Consider the following 21,576-nt stretch of genomic DNA (forward strand, 5'->3'; position numbering starts at 1 on the left):
CAACTATCCCGGAATTTGCCTGAACGCATTTAGGTAAATCACGGGAAACCTGTACCAGGATTGCCGAACACGAGTTTGAACCGTCGCCTCCCTGAATGCGAGGCTATTGTGCTAACCACTCCGACACCTCACTCGGTATTTGCTTCTGACAGGGAAGCGCACACTTGGGCGCAGTCTTGGTTCTGTAGGCAACCGCAAACACTTTTCATTGATGTTATTCGCAGTCTTGTATGTATAAACAATGACGGCGATTAACTTTATTACTTTTTAGGATTCCATGCCTTAGTCTGTAACACGGAACGCATGTAGGATCGCTTTGTTGTCCATCTGTGTACGTGTCCGAATGTTGAGAACCTTTTTCTCAGAAACTGGTAAATGTATGAAGTTCAAATTTTGTTATTCTATAATCCTAATTTTATTATTATATAGTCTCTTGGAGGTGTAAATGTTTTAAGGTTGCAAATCACTTCAGTCTCGTGGACCTAAAATCATGAAATTTGGCAAGAAGCAAGGTTTCACATTAAAAGTAAAGGAAAGATTTGGAAAATTGTAATTTGTTTTTATGTTACAAGAAAAAATATTTTTTTGCCATATTTATCCATCTGTCTGTTTGTCTCTCCGTCTGTTAAGATCCTTTTTCTCTGGAACAGTTTGGCGTATGAAGCTCAAACTTATGTCACATACTAACGTCTGTGGTCCCTTGACGGCATAAGAATTTTAAGCTTCTAAGTCAGTGTAGTCTGAAGATACTGCCATTTATGTCAGATATTTTGATACTCACTCATGAAAACCTGTTGGGTGCTTCCGGCTGATTTAAAATCAAGAAATTTGGCAAGAAGGAAGATTTCACAGTACAAGTACAGGAAAAAATCTGAAACTTATTGAAATATAATTACGTCACATAAAAATATCATTTGCCATTTGAACATATATTGTATTCATCATCCGTCAAAAGCATAATGGAGAAACCTCACTGAATGCAAACATAAAAAGGAAGTTATAGTAATTATTCAGTAAGTAAATGAAATTATTTTATTAAATCTTCACTCTCTGCATATACCAACTGGAGTCCCCTGCTCACTTCTTTTTGTATAACCGGGCTAGTCTGAAGAACATCTGTAGAAATTTTGATATGGTCTTGGAATTTCCAGGACCAATATCTTGCCAGTGTCGACATTGGTAACAGGCAAAAATCATTGAGATTCTCGATTCCAAGCATGGTTGAACTATATATTTATATGTTTATTTATTTTTCGTATGACATGCACATAATTTTATGCTTCTTACAAATGTTTAAACAAAGACATACATAGAAAACACGATAAAATATGCTGTATAAGAAGTACAAAGCACACGGATAATGGACAATACAATTAAATACAAACATCAAGATCATATGTGGTCAACACAATTAAATACAAACATCGAGATTATGTACAGAGCCTTTTGCGCTGTCTGTTGCCATCATAAAATCACTGAACTTGCCACTGTATGCTCGTCTGTCGCACTCTTGGACGATGGGGCGGATGGTCTGTCTGTTGGCTCCGCAGTCACAGTTAGGAGTTGGTGTTTTTCCCCAATGGAAAGAGTTTCTGCATGTCTTCCGTTATTTGTGTGTATCCTGTTAAGGTATGACCATATTTTACGTGGTAGTTCATACACGGGCAGTCTCCCAGTGATCCAGGGGAGAGCTTGACAATGCTCAGGGCACACCTCTCGCCATTGTTCCCTCCAGGTCTTTATTGCATTAAAGTTTACACTTTGCAATTCCTTGCCGGTTGTCACTGTTGGACCTCTAGACCGAAGTCTCTTACTTTCCAGGTCAGGCGTGTCACAGTGTATAGGAAGCTGGGCATTGGCAGCCAATGTGCGGGGTCTGATCTCATGGCTCCGCTGACAATTTACATCCTGCTACTCAGTTGTACGTCGAATTTTTTGTGTGTTCACCAGACTGTAGCGCTGTACTCCGCGGCCGAGTAGACTAGTCAGAGCGCCGACATGCGTAGCGTGTTAGCCGAGGAGCCCCTAATAGTGCTGCACAGCTTCTGGAGAATATTATTCCACGTCTTTAGTTTGGTTGTAGTATTTTCCCGATGTCGTTTATAATTGAGCGCTCTGTCCAAAGTGACTCCAAGGTACTTTGGATTCTCATTACATCGGAGCCGATTTACCTCGAGACGAACGTAAAATTGTTTTTTTGCTAATTTATTATTGAGATGGAAACATGTAGTTTCGGTTTTTGTAGGATTTGACTGTAATCTCCATTTAAGAAAGTATGTGCTTAATGTCTCCAAGTCAGATGTCAAGGTTGTTTCCATGACCACAAATGTCTTGTGTTGTGTTGCCAAGACCCTGTCGTCTGCATACCCATACTTCGTGGAAGATGTGGTTGGCACATCGGCAATATACAAGCTGAACAGTAGTGGAGCTACCACTGAGCCCTGAGGTAGGCAGTTGTATAGGGTTCTTTGGACGCTTATGTGTTCTCCTGTTACCACGTGGAATGTTCTGGCAGCAAACATGGCATCTATAAGTATGGTAGTTCTCAGGCAAGGGACTGTTTGCATTAATTTGTACAATAGGGCATGTTTCCAAACATGTGGCAGGCAGCAAACAGTTCTATGAAAACAGCTGATGTTTTTAATTTCCTTTGGTACCCAGCCTCTATATACGTAGTTAGTGACATAACCTGGTCCTTATAGCTGCATGCAGGGCAGAACTTGGGTTGCTCCATGGGAACTGACTCCATAATTTTGGTGGCACTGCGGTTATGGAGAAGTCTTTATAGGAGTTTATAGTCAAAGCTCAATAATGCGACTCGGCAGTAGCTCTTTGATTCGTTACTCGGCTTCCCTGGATTTAGGAGAGCAACGACTTTTGATCGTTTCATTTCCTGAGGGAGTATGCCGTGTGTTATTTATATCTGTAAAGAATTCTACTAACCATGTTTTTGCATATTTTGCGGAGTTCACAAGACATTCTGGATAGACTCCATCAAATCCAGGTGCTTTTCCCGATTTTACGTCTTTGAGAGCGCTTATTATGTCTTCTGCCGAGAAAGGACGGGAAAATTCCGTTTTATCATCGCCGAGAGAGAGTTTAATGCTGTGAGCTCTTGCTTGGTTCAAACGGCTCTGAGCACTATGCCACTTAACATCTGAGGTCATCAGTCCCCTAGAACTTAGAACTACTTAAACCTAACTAACCTAAGGATATCACACACATCCATGCCCGAGGCAGGATTCGAACCTGCGACCGTACTAGTCGCGCGTTTCCGCGCCTATAAAGGCTCGGCCACCGCGGCCGGCGAGCTCTTGCTTAATCTGAGTGGTGTGAGCTGTATCTCGCGGAGTTTTAGAGGCTGATACTATATGGGAGGCAATCTTGTTTGGATGTATGGGTGTTTCTTTGTGGACGCTGTTATTGGCATCATTTAGTTTTCATAAAAGGAACAATGCTTTTCTACTAGACGTTTTGAAGTCTAGTTCTTGATCGGTTTCCGTCCATCATTCCCGTCCAGCGGCATCAGACTTGTGTAGTAGGTCGTCAGCAATTTCCTGGTCATTGCTGTTGAAGAATGCCTGGTATTAATTTTCACATTCTTTCTTCCATCCTAGGATATATTTTTTACGGTACCCTCTAGCTATTGCCTATTTTGCGAAGCTTATACCGCTTCAACAAACCTCTTGTAGTTCTTTAGTTTAGATTGTTAGAAAAAATTTCCCAGTTTGCTTTCTGGAAATTCCACCGCGTGCGAGGAAAGGAAGTAACCAGGGGAATAATTATTCCAATCTCTGTTAGAGCCGGTCGACGTTGGCTGCGTGGGAAGATATTACGAGATAATCTAAGCTGTATATTCTCGTTGTCTGTGGTCACGAAGCATAGATCCGGGTTACATCCTCGTCTCCATGCTGCCGAATAGAAGGAATCTCTAGCCTTTGCGTAAAATACGAGGTACATGTTGTTTTCGTCCGCCTAGTTTGTAAGTGCCTCACCATTGTCATCGTTCTCTTTGTATTTACATTGGGTGTGATGACTGTTGTGTCGCCTACATAAGCAGATGGATGTTGCTGTAGTGGTACGACTTGGGGTGGCCATGAGGCTGCAGGAGGTTGTATGTGTTACTTATGGTGTACCCTCCGGTATGAATGATGTTGTTGGTAGATGTTAAATGCAATTGAACATTTTCGATATTGGATCTCACATCAGTTGCCACACCATAAACGTGGTGGTATGTGGCACCAACTAAGTCGTAGCCGTGCATTTTGCCTCTTTTTCTTAGTGTTTCCTCGTTCCCCATGTGTGTTTCCGGAATAGTAGCGATGTCAATGTCGTTATCATTTAGAACCTTTTGCAGGACATCACTCTTTTCCCTGCATATTCTTTCTATATTTAGCTGGCAAATTCTGAGGCTAGGTCCAAGTTTTCTTGTCAGCTGGCCGTGACAATGATCAGTGGTTTTCGTCTGTGCCATTTCGATTAGGATGTACTATTAAAAAGCCAGGAGGTTAATACCATTGTCTGGCTGCCAGTTAGCGCTAGTTCATTTAGTTCACATCTATAATTAGACGCTGTCCAGGGTGTAGGTTTAGTATTCTACTATGGGCGCGAACTAGCTTTACACCCCATATGTGCATAATAAATTTCGTTCCGAATACTCAGTACATGAGTCCTACTCTCTCGTAGCCATTTTCTCCCCATCTGTCTCGTTTTGGTTTGACTGCCCCACGTACTTCAGTCCGTATTTCAGGTCCCTCTCTTCGTTCTGACCGAATTCAGCATATCCCGCCGTCACTTCGACTTGTTGTATTTATGAGCCAGACGGAAACTGATGGCTAATTGCATAATGAAGTCTGACCGCGAGGGAGAAACTGCATACGCGATAGCACAGGGGATGGTGAGTGTATTTCTGATGCGGTCCCAGGGCGGCCTATGGCGACCGCAGCCACGCCGGCCCCACGGCCGTGTTAATTATTTCATTTGTCGCTGAAAGCCGCAACAACGCGCGGCGCACCGACCGCAGCCGCAGCCGCCGCCACCGCCAGCTATTAGCCGGCCGACCCCACTCATCTCTTATGAGCCGGCCGAGGCCCGTCGCACAGTGGTCCGACTACCCGGCGGGACCGCACCACACCGCGCCATTCTGGATGCTGCAGTCATCCCACCGAAGTGCAGCTGGAACCGTGACGCCAATGCATATGGACGTCTGCCAGGACTACCAGTACCTCAACGTCTTCTCGCCACAAGACACTACACGGAAAACATGGAGGAGAGTACGTCGTATTGGTATTATCAATTTTACGGTGGTCACCATGAAAGTAAAGAACGATTGTGTACCACATCAGGACCGTTCGCATACCACCATGATCGAAAGATTGCCAATTATCTGTTTTCCTCGTGTCAGTCCGAGCAGAGATTTGTTGCCAAGCTCCCGGCGGGGTCAGGGATTTTCTCTGCCTCGTGTTGACTGGGTGTTGTGTGATGTCCTTAGGTTTAAGTAGTTCTAAGTTCTAGGGGACTGATGACCATAGATGTTAAGTCCCATAGCGCTGAGAGCCATTTGAACCATTTGTTGCCAAGCAGTCACGCCTCCCACAATGATGCGATCGACAGTTTTAAACTATCTATACGGTGATGTAGGTTAAGATCCCATGTGCCACACACTGCACCCTGGTGGGCCCTCGCTTGCGAGTAACTGACGAAAAAAAATTCAGAATTTTGTGCGTCACTCAATATCGTTAAAAAGAGTGCCTCCTATAGTTTGGTTGCGTGGTACAATGGATAGGATAACGGTATACGGGAGGTTGTGGGTACAAATTTCGTCAGCAGGTGCAGTTTTTTTCATTTTTAAACTACTTCGATATTTATTCACTTTGGTCATTATTTTTCTGCAGTTAAGTGGCTTAAATCTAATTTTTTATTTCTATATCTCTGTCTCATCATTTTAATCGTAACATGAACTTTTTAATTTGTTTCAATTTTTCTTTCTACAATTCTCTTTCCAGTCGCAATTTTTGAGGATATGAATTTAATTACATTTATCTACTATAATATTCAATTATTTGAAAATTCAGATCTATCAGTCAAAAAAACAAAAGCGAAACAATCTATTTATATTCGCACAACCGTGTGTAAATGTATTGTTGTTAGCAGATGTGCACTTTTTTTGCACATTAATAGTCATACAATTATTTAAAATGTAGCCTAAATACCTGTTGCACTATGGGCAAAATAACCCAGCTGTAAATTTGAATGAAAGACTGTTTTATAAGTGAAACAAAATTCAAGCAGATTGATAAATATATATAATGAACGCAATAATGGGGACAAAAAAAAACAAGGTGATAAAAGGAAAGAAAATAAATAGAAATTAGTACATAAAATTAATTAAAAACACATGAAAAATTTCGAGTGGAGATAGAATGATAGGAAGAAACTGAGAGTCGATGAAGAAGTTGATTTCATGAATAAAATTGTGTGACAAAGGAATAGAATTAAAAACTACATTTAAATCAATTACCTGAAAAAAATGATGATGTATGTCGTTTCGATAAATATTTAAATATAAAAAGAACTTACTATATCTGCTGAGATTCGAACCCACAGCCAACTGCATACCAAGCAACTACACTATGTAAAACTATTCTTTTAACGCTTTGTAGTGACGCACAAAATTTCGAAATTATTGTTTTGTTTCGTCAGGTACTCGCAAATAAGAGCCCACCAGGGTGAATGGCTGCAGTGTACCTGGCTTCTTAACATACATCACAGTATAGTGGATCGCACCGTCGGGGACCTCTCTTTGACAGTTCTGTAACCTTTCGAAACAGCGGCGACTGTTCAAAAATTCCACTATATGCTATGTGCGTAGTAGGACTACTGATTTTTTAAAAATATCGGTAATCCGACCTATCGACACTTAATAGATGTCATTAACCGTTCTCGATGTGACGAAAAAGTGTCGATACATCTATATATCGCCGCGCGGGATTAGCCGAGCGGTCTATGGCGCTGCAGTCATGGACTGTGCGGCTGGTGCCGGCGGAGGTTCGAGTCCTCCCTCGGGCATGGGTGTGTGTGTTTGTCCTTAGGATAATTTAGATTAAGTAGTGTGTAAGCTTAGGGGCTGATGACCTTAGTAGTTAAGCCCCATAAGATTTCGCACACATTTGAACATCTATATATCGATGGAAAAAATGTTGACGTATCAGCCTATCAAAATATCGACTGCACATTGTAAATATACTGCCGGTTTTAGAGCTGTATATTTAAGTATTGATTCATTGTTAGGTATTCAGCACATCAACATTCTAGCAGATCAAGAACTGAAGCGGAAACGATGCACATTCACGCTTGGCGATAACCACTTTGCTGACAATCGTACCTGCTGTAAGTGGCATAATAAAAGGTCTCGGATGAGCCCGTCGTTCGTTTTCGTCACATATCGGATTTGTCTGGAACACTTCATATCGACTTCCCCGATTTTTCCATTTCTGACAACGTCAGCGGTCCAGCAGTTATAGTGTAAAAATAGCGTAGTGAAGCTGAACGTTGAATTTTCCGTTGGTAATGCCAAGTGCCGATTACGTGAGCATTTACCCTCACACGTCTCAGCCCACCACAAAGACCAGTCCTGTGGTTTAGATTTTTTTATTCATCGTTTCCAGCTTTCCACCTATACTGGCTTCGCAAAGTCAAAGAGGAAGACTGGAAGTGATGAAAACTCGAAAAGTAGTAAGACTCCTTCACACAGTGAAAGTAAAATTATGCTCTACTATCACAGTGAAAATAAAATTATGCTCTACTACAATTTCAAAAGAAGAACTTCAAATATTTACCGAAAATAGCGAAAAAATATAATACAAAATAAACATATCGGGACTCGGTATTGTCATTTTGATATAGATGTGTCGGAGGAAACAAAATAGCCGATATATGTCGACATTTTTTGGAAAAGTATCGATATTCTATCAGCAGCCATAGTACATATATGTTATCCGTTATCTGAAGGCACAAAATGTTCGACCTGTAGAAGTTTATAGGGGTATAAGAATGTTTATGGTGATATCGTAATGAACAAGTGTTCAATGACGTGGAATGTTGTCAGCAAATGTGTTTTTGATACATGATAATGCTAGGCCTTGTGCATCAGATCGAACGCAGCAACAGCTTCACCGCCTAAAGTTGCTAGTTTTTGGACATCCTCCTTACAGCCCCGACTTGACACCAAGTGATTTTCACTTATTCACTAACCTAAAGAAATTTTTGAGTGGAAGACAGTTGTAATCCATGAAAAGTTCAAACAAGCATTGACGTTCTGGCTCAGAAGTACAACATGCCGGTTGAGAGTTCGTCCCATGTTACAAAAAGTGTCTCGACAACTATGGCAACTACATTGAGAAACACAGGAAAATACTACAATTTCGTAAATAAACTACCGTACTCAAATCTTTCGTTTTTGTTTCGTTACGCGAAAACTTCTTTTTTTTTTTTAGTTTTCTGGACCACTCTCGTATTTCCTCTTCGCTTATTGAGCAAGAGAAAAATGTGAGTATGTTTTGGTACGCACCCTAATCTATCTTAGATAAATTTCACGATCCCTACGTATCATAAACCATTGTGGCAGCATAATTATCATGCAGTCTTCTTCGAATACAGCACCTGTAAATTTACGAAAAATGGTACGTAGTCATTATGTCGGCTTTCTGCCACCTTTATTTACTTCACCATATTAGTGTTGGGCCCGAAACCCCTGATTTACATCATCCAGAGTTTTCAGATGCAGTAATTTTTAGGTCAAACAATTAAACCGATTATTTTAATATGACAAACAGTGGTGAAATCGTTGAAGGAAAACTGAACATCACTTGAGACAAATTTTGAGTGTACCTAATAGCAATGCAAAAAGCAGTATGATATAAAAGCTCATAGCATTAATACTTACAGTACTACTACTACAATTACTACTACCACTGCTACTACTACTGTTTATAATTTTAATAATAATAAGAAGAAGAAGAAGAAGAATAGTAATAAAAGTGATAGTATCAGAAAAAAATGCATCAGAGTGATATTTTGCGTCCCAGCGACTTCTATGGGAAAATTCATGTAGACGTCAAGTGCTATGAGGTACTTAACTGAATTTCCCCGTAATTTGGTAAGGTGTTCTTACTGGAAAAAGGCGGGCGTAGTCGTTGTTCTAGCACACTTGAAAACACAACAGCTGGCCACTCCTCAAATTTAAATCCAGCCACTTGCGCAATCTGGTGACACTACAGCAAGCGGAAGTGTCTGGAGAAAGTGTATATCTGATTTTGGTCTAGTGAAAATCACGGCCGAGTTTTTAGCCTGCCTGGTGCGATCCGCGATGTAGCTGATGGGCTACAGCTACAAGTGTTATTGTACGTATATTTCGTGTTACTTGCGAAGCCATTTAACTTGTAAGTAGTGAATCATTATTGATCATCCACATTTGTGTTTTGTTTGTGAAGCGGACGTTTCACTTCTTATCCATAAATCGTGCCCGTAGATACGATCAGGAATGTTACTAAAGCGTGCCTTTGACAAGAATACGATAAATGTGCGAACTATGCTGTTGTAAATTTAAGACTGGCTGCTTGATAATTTCAATTTTTCTACTGATGGTGTCGAGTTTGGTAAGAAACATAGTGAGGATTATTGCGTCTTTGCTACATTGCGTAGTTCTGTTACGTTAGAGAAAATATTACGAGAAAATCAGTCCTGATATGAATTCAGTCATCACGCTTGATCTGTCAGTGGTGATGACATAAGCTACACAAATAGCAAACGTAAGGCTGTCAGGGTGCTATCTTCCACAGGTAGAAAACAATGAGCTGACGTAGCCACATTAGAAATATGGACAGGTAAAATGTACTGTATTCAGAAAGTTGTCTGAGAGATAAAGGACTTAGTGCTATAAAAGGATTAGATACGAGGGTTGGACCTTATATAGTGGCAACTATTTATTCAAAACCGATACAAAAGATTTATATGTTTGCACCTGTTACTGTCATTCAAAGTAGTCACCAGCGCTGTGTAGAACCCGTTGATAGCGATGTGGAAGGCGTACTATATCGTTAGCAGAGCCTGTTCTGTTGATGGTGCGAATGGAGCGGTCTAAATGGTTCAAATGGCTCTGAGCATTATGGGACGTAATATCTGAGGTCATCAGTCCCCTAGAACTTAGAACTGCTTAAACTTAACTAACCTATCACACACATCCATGCCCGAGGCAAACCGGTCTAAAGTTATGGTGATTCTCGTGTACGACTGTGACGGTGTTATCCTAACACATCACGTTCCTCCACGGCAGACTCTCAATGCACAGTATTACTGTTTGTTTTTGGATCATCACCTGCTGCCAGCTTTGCGAAACAGCCGGCGTTACTTTCTGTGCAACACACCTATATTTTTGCACGACAGTGCGCGGGTGCATACAGCGCATGATGTCGCTGCTCTGTTCGGTCGATGGGACTGGGAAATACTGTAGCATCCACCATACTCCCCGGACGTAAGTCCATGTAACTCTCATTTGATTCCGAAGATGAAGGAACCACTTCGTGGCATTCGCTTCCAAACTGTTCCAGAGATTCGACAGGCAGTAGACCGCCCCATTCGCACCATCAACAGCACGGGCTCTGTTAACGATATACTACACCTTCCACATCACTGGCAACGGGGTCTACACAACGCTGGTGACTGCTCTGAAGGACAGTAACAGGTGCAAACATGTGGGTCATTTGTATCAGTTGTAAAAAAATAGTTCCACTATTTAAGTTCTAACCGTCGTATCTAAAATACGAATGACTAAAATACACTAAAAAGAAAAGAACTGGGAGACGATATAAATACTTGCAGAGATAACACATACACCTCAGGTGAAAAAGGGAGCTTTCACCATCTCAGTAGAGAAAGGAAACGGTGCCCACTAAGATTTATAGAAAATCTGACGCCATGAGACAGGAATGTTACTGCTAATATGGAAAATATTAAGGACCATATCCGGAGACTGTACAGAGAACAAACACCAAATCCTACTAAGGCAGCATGTCTGCTACAAAACTGACAGACTTACCAACGAAAATTCGTCTATGCAGGAACAGTTCATATCTGAAGGAGTAACTCAAAAAATTATAAAGCACTTACACAGGAAGAGCAGTCTGAACGTTGTCGGCATATTGTACGAGTTTCACAAAGCCTTCTGGTCGGTTAACAGACCGGATTTCATCGAGTTCAAGATGAGAAACAAAATGTGGGTCAAATTTATTCCGCAAATGAACCACGAACTATAGTCTTTATGCTCATAACTTTTAATGCAAGAAGAAAGACTCATTACCTGCCAGTACTGTATTATGAGCAGACTCAAAAATATAGATAGCTTAATAGCAGCAAGGCTATGAGAGGCTCTTTCGGAGATCATAGGACCTGGTCAATCATGTAATGTCCACATCAGGAACTCTTAGTGACAGGACCTCCTCTCGTGGTAATATGAAAACAGAACGTTAGAATTATTGACATCGACCGAGAAAATTCCTGTGCTGGATACTTTGATTTCCCAGGGGTCACAATAGATCTAACATTCCAGACAGGAATCCAATAGACACAAAAACAAAAATTGACGGCAGCTTCACGCCAGATATCTCAGTTCAGCGTTCAGTCTGGCTGGGATGCCCATTATACATCATTTATTTCTTTTCCTTTCTTTTTATTTTTTATTTAATTATTTATTTATTTATTTTGTCTTCTGACTTGTTTGGAGCAGTCCGCCAACAACTTCTCTCTTTGGATGCCTTTCAATCCCAATAAGTTATTTATTAAGTAGAATTCCTATCTTTCCCTGAACAATTTTTTAGTTCATTCTGTCGCTGATCACTTGAACAGTATCTTATGTGCCAAGGTTTCTTCGTAGTTACCTTCGTTTTACCTATGTTAGTCTGTCCAATGCTTGTGACTGCTCTACGTGGAGGCTACTTGGGGTTGCTTATTGCAGTATCTACATGCAGAGTAAGCCTCAAACGTGTTTCGTAATTCCCTTTGTTCCACACTGGACGATTCTCTTATTTTGCTTTCCACCATTACTGAATTGTGATACTGGTCTATATCTGCACCAGGGTACGCTTTATAATCCAGTATCTCACTTTGAAATCAGTATGTAGCCACGATGTAACCAGCAAAAGTTTTCACACGCCTCTGGTTCTTTTCCAAATATACTTCCACCTCTTGTGAGATTATTTGTTGTTGACATCCGATTTTTATTGCAGAACTCAATTAGGCTCTCTCCTCTCTCTTGCATAGACCGTACTCTTTTCTAACTTATTCATCATTTTTTCTCCTACCAAAGCATTCCAATCCCCAATGATTATCAGATTTTCCATCTCCTCTTAGATACTGAACTACCTTTTCACTATCCTCGTGTACTTTCTCTATCTCTTCATATACTGATTTCAGTGTCACCGTATGTATCTGAAACGTGGTTTTCGGCGTTAGATTTCTGTAGAATCTGATGAGAACATTTCTTCCACTGAACTATCCACAGCAGCTATCCCATATTTTGCTGCTGCTGATATTACGCTATATTCGTCTGACCAGAAATCTTCATCTTCTTTCCATTTCACTACACTGCTCTCGCTGTTCCTAACTTTTCTATCACGTTCAGACTTCTGACATTCCATGCTCAGACTCCAAGAACGTTATTTCGTCTCCTTTCTGGTTATTCCCCCTTGACAGGCTTCTACCGATATCCATATGGCGGACTAATCGGTATCCCATGCGAATCCTATGCCATCATGACATGTTTTTTTTTTTTTTTTTTTTTTTTTCATTTGAAGGGCACATATCCTGTGGAAACACATTATGTGCCTATAACTTAGTGGTTTCCATTGCCTTCTGCACGCTCATGCTGTTGATAATTTCTGATTCTTCCGCAGTTTAGGGGCAGTTTCCTGTTCGAAGGGTAAGACAGCGTCGTGAAATTCTGTCCCCCCTCTGCCCTCTTGCACATGGTCGTTGGCAGAACAAGGGTGACTTCTTATGCAGAAAGTCTTCGGCCTCCATAGCTGATAATTTTCATGCACCATATAGACAGTGGCTGGATTCGAATCCACGATGTTTTGATTACGAACCAAAACTGTTACCTCTACACGAATTTTTTATTATTTTATTTCTTTTTTGTTCATTCTTTTTCTCGAGGAAATTGTCCTGAAATGTCTTCCAAACTCGTTAAGTAAAACGTCATGGTATAGAATGAACTCTTTGAAAAACGCAGCAATAACTTCTCGTAAGTAAAAACTAAAAAACGGTTTCATGGGAAGAGTTAGGCCTACTGGTAAATTATCTCCAAAGAGAATGAGAGGTCGCACCGTTGAACCCTAGTCTGACCACGGAATGTTTCAGTCTATATTTAATCAAGCCTTCACCTCTCAACCACATGAGGACTGGCCACGAACGGCACGTGGTTCGTATTACAAGTTAAACAGTAAGCTGTAAAACTGAGTAATGTGAAGGATACCCAAGTCGCCGAAGTGGCACCCGACTGAAAGATATGCAGCAGGCTAGCAAGCCACAAATAATTATTATGATCATCATCGAAATTTTCTAATTCATGCTAGTTTGCAAATGCGCTAGACTCTTCGCTGTTCACAGTAAATTCAACATTCTCATCAGTTGTCAGACAACAGCGTAGAGGTTAATGGTCAGCCCATTCCGCGAATCGTTAATGAAGCCAGAGGAATTAAGAGAGTCATACACTAGCCACGTAGGACATCAATAACGAACGTTTCGGTTCCTACCGTGAGACGATTCATTCTACGATAAATCACAGTGTGAGATATTTATGTGAAGACACACCGTTAATACAGGGTGTTACAAAAAGGTACGGTCAAACTTTCAGGAAACATTCTTCACACACAAATAAAGAAAAGATGTTATGTGGATATGTGTCCGGAAGCGCTTAATTTCCATGTCAGAGCTCATTTTAGTTTCGTCAGTATGTACTGTACTTCCTCGATTCACCGCCAGTTGGCCAAATTGAAGGAAGGTAATGTTGACTTCGTTGCTTGTGTTGACATGCGATTCATTGCTCCACAGTATTAGCATCAAGCACATCAGTACGTAGCATTAACAGGTTAGTGTTCATCACGAACGTGGTTTTGCAGTCAGTGCAATGTGTACAAATGCGGAGTTGGCAGATGCCCATTTGATGTATGGATTAGCACGGGGCAATAGTCGTGGCGCGGTACGATTGTATCGAGACAGATTTACAGAGCGAAAGTGTCCCGACAGGAAGACGTTCGAAGCAATTGATCGGCGTCTTAGGGAGCACGGAAAATTCCAGCCTATGACTCGCGACTGGGAAACACCTAGAACGACGAGGACACCTGCAATGGACGAGGCAATTCTTTGTGCAGTTGACGATAACCCTATTTTCAGCGTCAGAGAAGTTGCTGCTGTACAAGGTAACGTTGACCACGTCACTGTATGGAGAGTGCTACGGGAGAACCAGTTGTTCCCGTACCATGTACAGCGTGTGCAGGCACTATCAGCAGCTGATTGCCCTCCACGGGTACACGTCTGCGAATGGTCCATCCAACAATGTGTCAATCCTCATTTCAGTGCAAATGTTCTCTTTACGGATGAGGCTTCATTCCAACGTGATCAAATTGTAAATTTTCACAATCAGCAAGTTGGGATGACGAGAATCCGCACGCAATTGTGCAATTACGTCATCAACACAGATTTTCTGTGAACGTTTGGGCGGGCATTGTTGGTGATGTCTTGATTGGGCCCCATATTCTTCCACCTACGCTCAATGGAGCACGTTATCATGATTTCATACGGGATTCTCTACCTGTGCTGCTAGAACATGTGCCTTTACAAGTACGACACAACATGTGGTTAATGCACGATGGAGCTCCTGCACATTTCAGTCGAAGTGTTCGTACGCTTCTCAACAACAGATTGGGTGACCGATGGATTGGTAGAGGCGGACCAATTCCATGGCCTCCACGCTCTCCTGACGTCAACCCTCTTGACTTTCATTTATGGAGGCATTTGACAGCTCTTGTCTACGCAACCCCGGTATTAAATGTAGAGACTCTTCGTGCTCGTATTGTGGACGGCTGTGATACAATATGCTATTCTCCAGTGCTGCATCAGCGCATCAGGGATTCCATGCGACGGAGGGTGGATGCATGTATCCTCGCTAACGGAGGACATTTTTACATTTCCTGTAACAAAGTGTTTGAAGTCACGCTGGTACGTTGTGTTGCTGTGTGTTTCCATTCCATGATTAATGTGATTTGAAGAGAAGTAATAAAATGAGCTCTAACATGGAAAGTAAGCGTTTCCGGCCACATGTCCACATAACATATTTTCTTTCTTTGTGTGTTTAGGAATGTTTCCTGAAAGTTTGGTCGTACCTTTTTGTAACACCCTGTATATTGAATTGCAAAAGTTAAGGGCGAACTTGACAATGTAACAATGCATATTAAAGGCTCGTGGAAATGAATGAGAGGGCAGGAGCATGTTGCCAGAGGTCTCCCAGGAGCGCACAGGAAGCTGGTCGTCGTTTGGCGAGAGTTCTGTGTGAATTCAGCGCCAAATGGGGCTGGCCCTGCAACGCGAGGCAGTAGGAGGAACGGGAGAAAGACAGTGTGTCAATCAGCGAGCAGCAATGGTGCCCTGTGTTGGTGTTCTTCATTACAACAGGGCCCGAAGGTAGCATTTTGATGACTCCACAAGGGGTGGTTGGTTGGTTGTTTTGGGGAAGGAGACCAGACAGCGTGGTCATCGGTCTCATCGGATTAGGGAAGGATGGGGAAGGAAGTCGGCCGTGCCCTTTCAGAGGAACCATCCCGGCATTTGCCTGGAAAGATTTAGGGAAATCACGGAAAACCTAAATCAGGATGGCCGGACGCGGGATTGAACCGTCGTCCTCCCGAATGCGAGTCCAGTGTCTAACCACTGCGCCACCTCGCTCGGTCACTCCACAAGGGGAAAAATCATCGGGAAACTGTAAGGACGACAATTTGTTACGCGTATGTCCCAGGTGTTTGGTGTTGCTCACAGGATTGTTTCATGTCCTTGGGGAGCGTTCCGAGCAACGAGCAGTACTGGCCTGAGGAGAAGGAGTGGTTGACCGCGGTCTACTACAGCCGCAGATGACGTCTACGTTTAGCAGGAAGCGGCCCACACCAAACAGCGGGTTCAGTTATAGCCACATTTAACAGGACGGCAAGGCACCTAGTCTCATACTCCGCAGTAAGGGACTAAATGGGCAATGGGGGTCGGGATGGTGCGGGGGGGGGGGGGGGGGGGGGGAATTACGTTTGATCGCTGACCAGTGCGTTTTTTCTCAGTGACAGCCGCACATCGGCGGCAACATTTGCCATGGTACCAAGCGCATAGAGACTGAATTGACGTTACATGGGACAGCGTGGTCCTCTCGGATGAGAGCTGGTACAATCTGTGAATCTGTAGTAACCGGTATATGGCAAGAGGTGGGAACGTGTAATGCGCTCAAGAAATTTGTTGAATTTGGCCGTGTTGGCGGTGTAGATGTTGTGGTATGGGGAGGCGTAGTATTGAATTGGCTCACTGTTCCAAATATTTGAACGCAGTACATTCTCCGTTCTACATATCGTTACCTATATACCTCTCCCATGTGTGTCTTTTCAGTGGTGCATTCAACTCTGGCTTCATTTTTATGCCTGATAATGCTCGACCGCGTCAAACAGGGCCAAGTACTGAAGCGCTAGGCACTGGCCTGCCTATTTTCCGGCTTAAATCTCACCCAGAACCTGCGGGAGACGTTGGGGAGACTTACTGCAGCACGTCCCCATGCACCAATAACCATAAAGTAGCTTTCAACAGCGCTGGTGGAGGAATGGAAGGTCCTACGATGGAAACGTTGCAGAGGATGCAATGCTGTATATGTTGAGCAGACATCCTACGAAGATTCGTGTCACGCCTCTCGTTATATCCTGAAAACCATCATAAATCGCTGTATGTTTGCGTAAAAGCATAATTTCCGTTAGTGCTATTGCTTATATCTTTTATATACTTACAGTAGCTGTTCTTCCTACATATGGTCCAAGTGTCATCAAGCGGGGTGACTGGGCCGCGACATATCGTGGGAATGTTACTGGTTTTGCCCACCACCGTATTTAAAGGGAAAAAAATGTTAGTTTCGACAATTCAATAGCTCAGGTTCTAGACAGAGATTTCTTTTCTTGTTGCGTTGATGAAAATCAGTAAACACAAAGAATGATCCGTGGTGGATATTTCGGGAAAATCTGCTTGGTACATTTCTCCCACTGCATATGTAGGCATGTCAGTAGAATATTTTACACATTTGTGAACCTTATCCTTAGTGTAAAATTACAAGTTCATTGGAAATTTTGGTTGTTACGTACCCATCGGATATGTCTATCTGAATGTTTATTGCTTGCAGCCACAGCCACTTTTTTTGCAGGGCTTTCGTGTACCTCTCCTTTCTCGTGGTGGTTGTGAAACATTTCTGTTGCCAGCTAGTTATGTTCCCATTTTCTGAAAGTTATTCTCAAAGAGAAAAAACATAGAAATGTGTATAGTAAATCACATTTTATGTCAAGTTTCACTAAATTTTACAGGCGAGTGTGACTGTGCGTGAAGTCCGTTGCTACACGTATTACTTGCGTTGTACATGAAGAAGGAGTTAGCGTACCGCCTGCAACGAAGTCATTGAAGACGTAGAACAGTCTGACGGAGGACAAAATTGGAGCTAAACATTATATTTGCCCTTTTCAAAGGAACCATCCTGGCTTTATCCTCACCAGCCTAGGAAAATATGTGAAATGTTCTTCGGCTGGCGAGACGGCGAATTTCATTCCAGCCGAATCACTCATTCCAGCCGAATCACTCATTTATGATGTGAGGTCAAGTAACTCACGAAGTAAGATGATATGCTCATAATATTTATTTATACATTTCTGAAATGTATTACTGACTGCACGTGCTTGTTTCCATTGTCGTACATCAAAGCCGTTATAAACTGTATCGAAAATCGCTGCGTTATAAACGTTCGTGTACGTCATAAAATGTCATGAATATCTCAATAACTGTTTTAATGTACTGTGATATGCAGGGCTGTATTAGAGAACTCCCTACTGAATATTTAATGAAAAAATCACAAAACTTGGTGAAAATTCAGTAATTGTAGGACCCCACGTTCATTCTTTCTGGATGGATCACTGAGGTCAATGTTTATCAAAACATGAAGATTAGAGTTTAACGTCCCGCCCACTTCAAGGTCACTAGAGACGGAGCAAAAGCTCCGATTTTTTCAAGGATTCGGAAAGTAATCGACTATGTGTTCTTTCAGAGGAACAATCACGGTATTACCCTGTAGCGCTTGAGGGAAATTATGACGAACCTAAATTCGAACGCCCGCACGCCGATTTGAACCGTGTCCTCCCAAACGTTAGTCCAGTGGGCTAACTACTGTGCCACCTTTCGCGTTGATGTTTGTTTAACCAAGCCAACGGTGTTTGTTAAACTTTTGTTCAAAAAAATGGTTCAAATGGCTCTGAGCACTATGGGACTTAACTGCTGAGGTCATCAGTCCCCTAGAACTTAGAACTACTTAAACCTAACTAACCTAAGGACATCACACACATCCATGCCCAAGGCAGGATTCGAACCTGCGACCGTAGCAGTCGCACGGTTCCGGACTGAGCGCCTTAACCGCGAGACCACCGCGGCTGGCTAAACTTTTGTGTTTGTATTTCTAGTGTTACTTTTTCCGTTTCTGAAATCAAAGTAGCTTTGTAAAGACATAGAAGTTTCAATGTATTCAAAACGCAATAAAGCAACTGTGATAGACAAAGATACTTTTCACTTACTGAGTGAAGTAGTGTATATATCACTCTTCGGGAAAAAGACTGCGTCGTATGTATGACGCAGTACCCGACAATGTTACCTTACGCTTCTTCGTGGAAGTGACAAAACTTTGTTTCAGTGCCTCATAAGCGTCGTCTGAGAGTGTTTGCGCCTGAAAGGTTTCTTATGTTGCACTGCATCTGTATCCCCTTCACATCAATGTGACGTACCTCAGCTAAAAGCAGACGCCGTTTTATATATCTTGCATGTCTTTCATTGGAATGAAAAACTCGTCACCACGACAGCTCACAAAGTTTTCCAGTGGTAATTTGTAGCAACACATTGTTTACTAAGCACTGTAAAGCACGGTGTTAACTGGTAGACGCTGTGCTACTTTCTAGAGGAGTTCAGATTACTTAGAAAAGATTCTTTATTTGAAGTGGTGCAAGAAAGGTAATTTTCTGCTGACGCACAATCAGGCTTTGCCTTAAAAGAATGCTAATATTATCATTCCCACCTACCAAACTAATAAATGCCACGTTCACTAGACTAAAAGTGTGAATGCTTGACGTGGGTAACTTTCAGGGCAAATTATATTTTTGGAGTGGCCACTAACGTGTGGTATTTTCACGACCCAGCAAACGTCTGAGACAATTTCAACGTAGTCCGTAAATGAATGATTTCGAACACAGAATCCGACTGATCCGCGTGAGTATTACTGCACTACTTGTAGCAGTTTCTTAGATTCCGCGTTTTCCGATATTCTTATTAATGAATTTACGAGTATCTACAGAAAATTCCTAAGTCAATTAAGAGTCTGAATCCCGTCTGTCGATCATTGTAATTTCTTGCTCTTTCGTTGTCATCTGCATGTTTAAATTGTCTCAGCATGCTACTGTAACGTCGTTTCATAGCAAATAAGCAGTACCCGCCGCTTATGCGAACTGAGAATTATAATCCCTCCCTTCAGTCATTCCCATTCATTTTAGAGGATTGTGACGATAGATTGGTAGCTGCTTCTTTTTGCGTTGACAGCCACTGGTCTTCTGGACGCCCTTCATAGGACGAACAAATAGCGAATGGTAAACAGCACTGACACCAAGAATCTGCCGAACTCAGAGAGTTGTGCCGACGGAAAAATGCCTGTGTAATATTAAAAATATAGCCATTACAATATATTTATTGTCGTGGTGGTGGTTAGTGTTTAACGTCCCGTCGACAACGAGGTCATTAGAGACGGAGCGCAAGCTCGTGTTAGGGAAGGATTGGGAAGGAAATCGGCCGTGCCCTTTCAAAGGAACCATCCCGGCATTTGCCTGAAACGATTTAGGGAAATCACGGAAAACCTAAATCAGGATGGCCGGAGACGGGATTGAACCGTCGTCCTCCCGAACGCGAGTCCAGTGTGCTAACCACTGCGCCACCTCGCTCGGTTGTCGTGTTGCAGTTGGGAAGATAACAGTAGAGCGGAAAATTGTTCTGTGGCCCTCATGGAAGTACTACCTAGGGACAACGGACATTGTCATGAAGATAGGAGCAAAGCGCTATAGCGAATTAGTATTGTAATTTAGGATGAAAATAAATTACTAGAACGACAAAAATGCTAAATTTCCAAGACAGCGACGAAAGCGAAGAAGTCTTCCGATCTATAACAAAGTTTATGCGTTCTTGGGATTCTAAATGTGTGAACTTAAATAAGAAGATTGGTAAATTTGTATAGCGATCCGCGGCCTTTACTACATGGGACTAAATAAAGTGTGTCTTAGTACATTACACGAAAAGAGAATTTCCCTTTTACTTTACATTCCTTCTTTTCCGAATACTAATGGCAAAACGACACAACAAATAAAGAATTCCAGATAAATATATGGCACTGAAAACGAAATTGGTATAAATGAAAGTGGTATTTGTGTAAAGCCGTCTCTTAGCAATTGACACAAAAAACAAGACACGACCTTGAAACCAGTGAGTATCGAAATACAGTTTCAACGCTCTGATGCTGTACATTACTTCGTACACGTAGTTTAACTAAATATATTAATTACGTTGTTTCTCATTATTGACAGGTGTTTTCACGCCAGAGATATTTCGCTAACTTCTCTCATCAAGGACTATGTTTATTGAATGTAAATTTGTCTGAGTGAAAAAGGAACTTCGGAAATAATTGTAACAGCTGCAGATGAAAGTTATAAATTGAATAGCTAATCACAGTGTATTGTATTATTACTCGTCCTATTGCGTTTATTTTAAATATAAAACCGTTAATCGTGGTTTTATTTGATTTACTTAGAACAGGACCTGCCAAACATCACGCTTGCGGCGTGTGTGTACCGCGAGAGTGCCAAGGCCCAGCCTTTGACTTATGTTTTCCTGCTCCATCTCGGAAGTACGCGGAAAATCGCAAGATATCATTTAGCATTGCGGTGTGGCATTTTGCGTCTGCACAACTCTCTGAGATCCGCAGATTCTTGGTGGTTCGTGCCGACCCGGGGGCGAAATCGCTAATGCCGGCACGGTAGCTCAGCGTGTTCGGTCAGAGAGCCGGTTGGCCTCTGTAATAAAAAACTGAGTGGAAGGATCAACCACCGAACTTGAACAGGATGCCTTGCGACGTCCACAACGACCAAACACAACGATCAATAACGAACAAAAAAAAGGGGGGGTAGCGTCTTTGATTCATAATAAAAACGTCTTCGGTCC

Source organism: Schistocerca serialis, chromosome 2 (genome assembly GCF_023864345.2).
Source record: "Schistocerca serialis cubense isolate TAMUIC-IGC-003099 chromosome 2, iqSchSeri2.2, whole genome shotgun sequence".
In the NCBI taxonomy this organism is placed as follows: Eukaryota; Metazoa; Arthropoda; class Insecta; order Orthoptera; family Acrididae; genus Schistocerca; species Schistocerca serialis.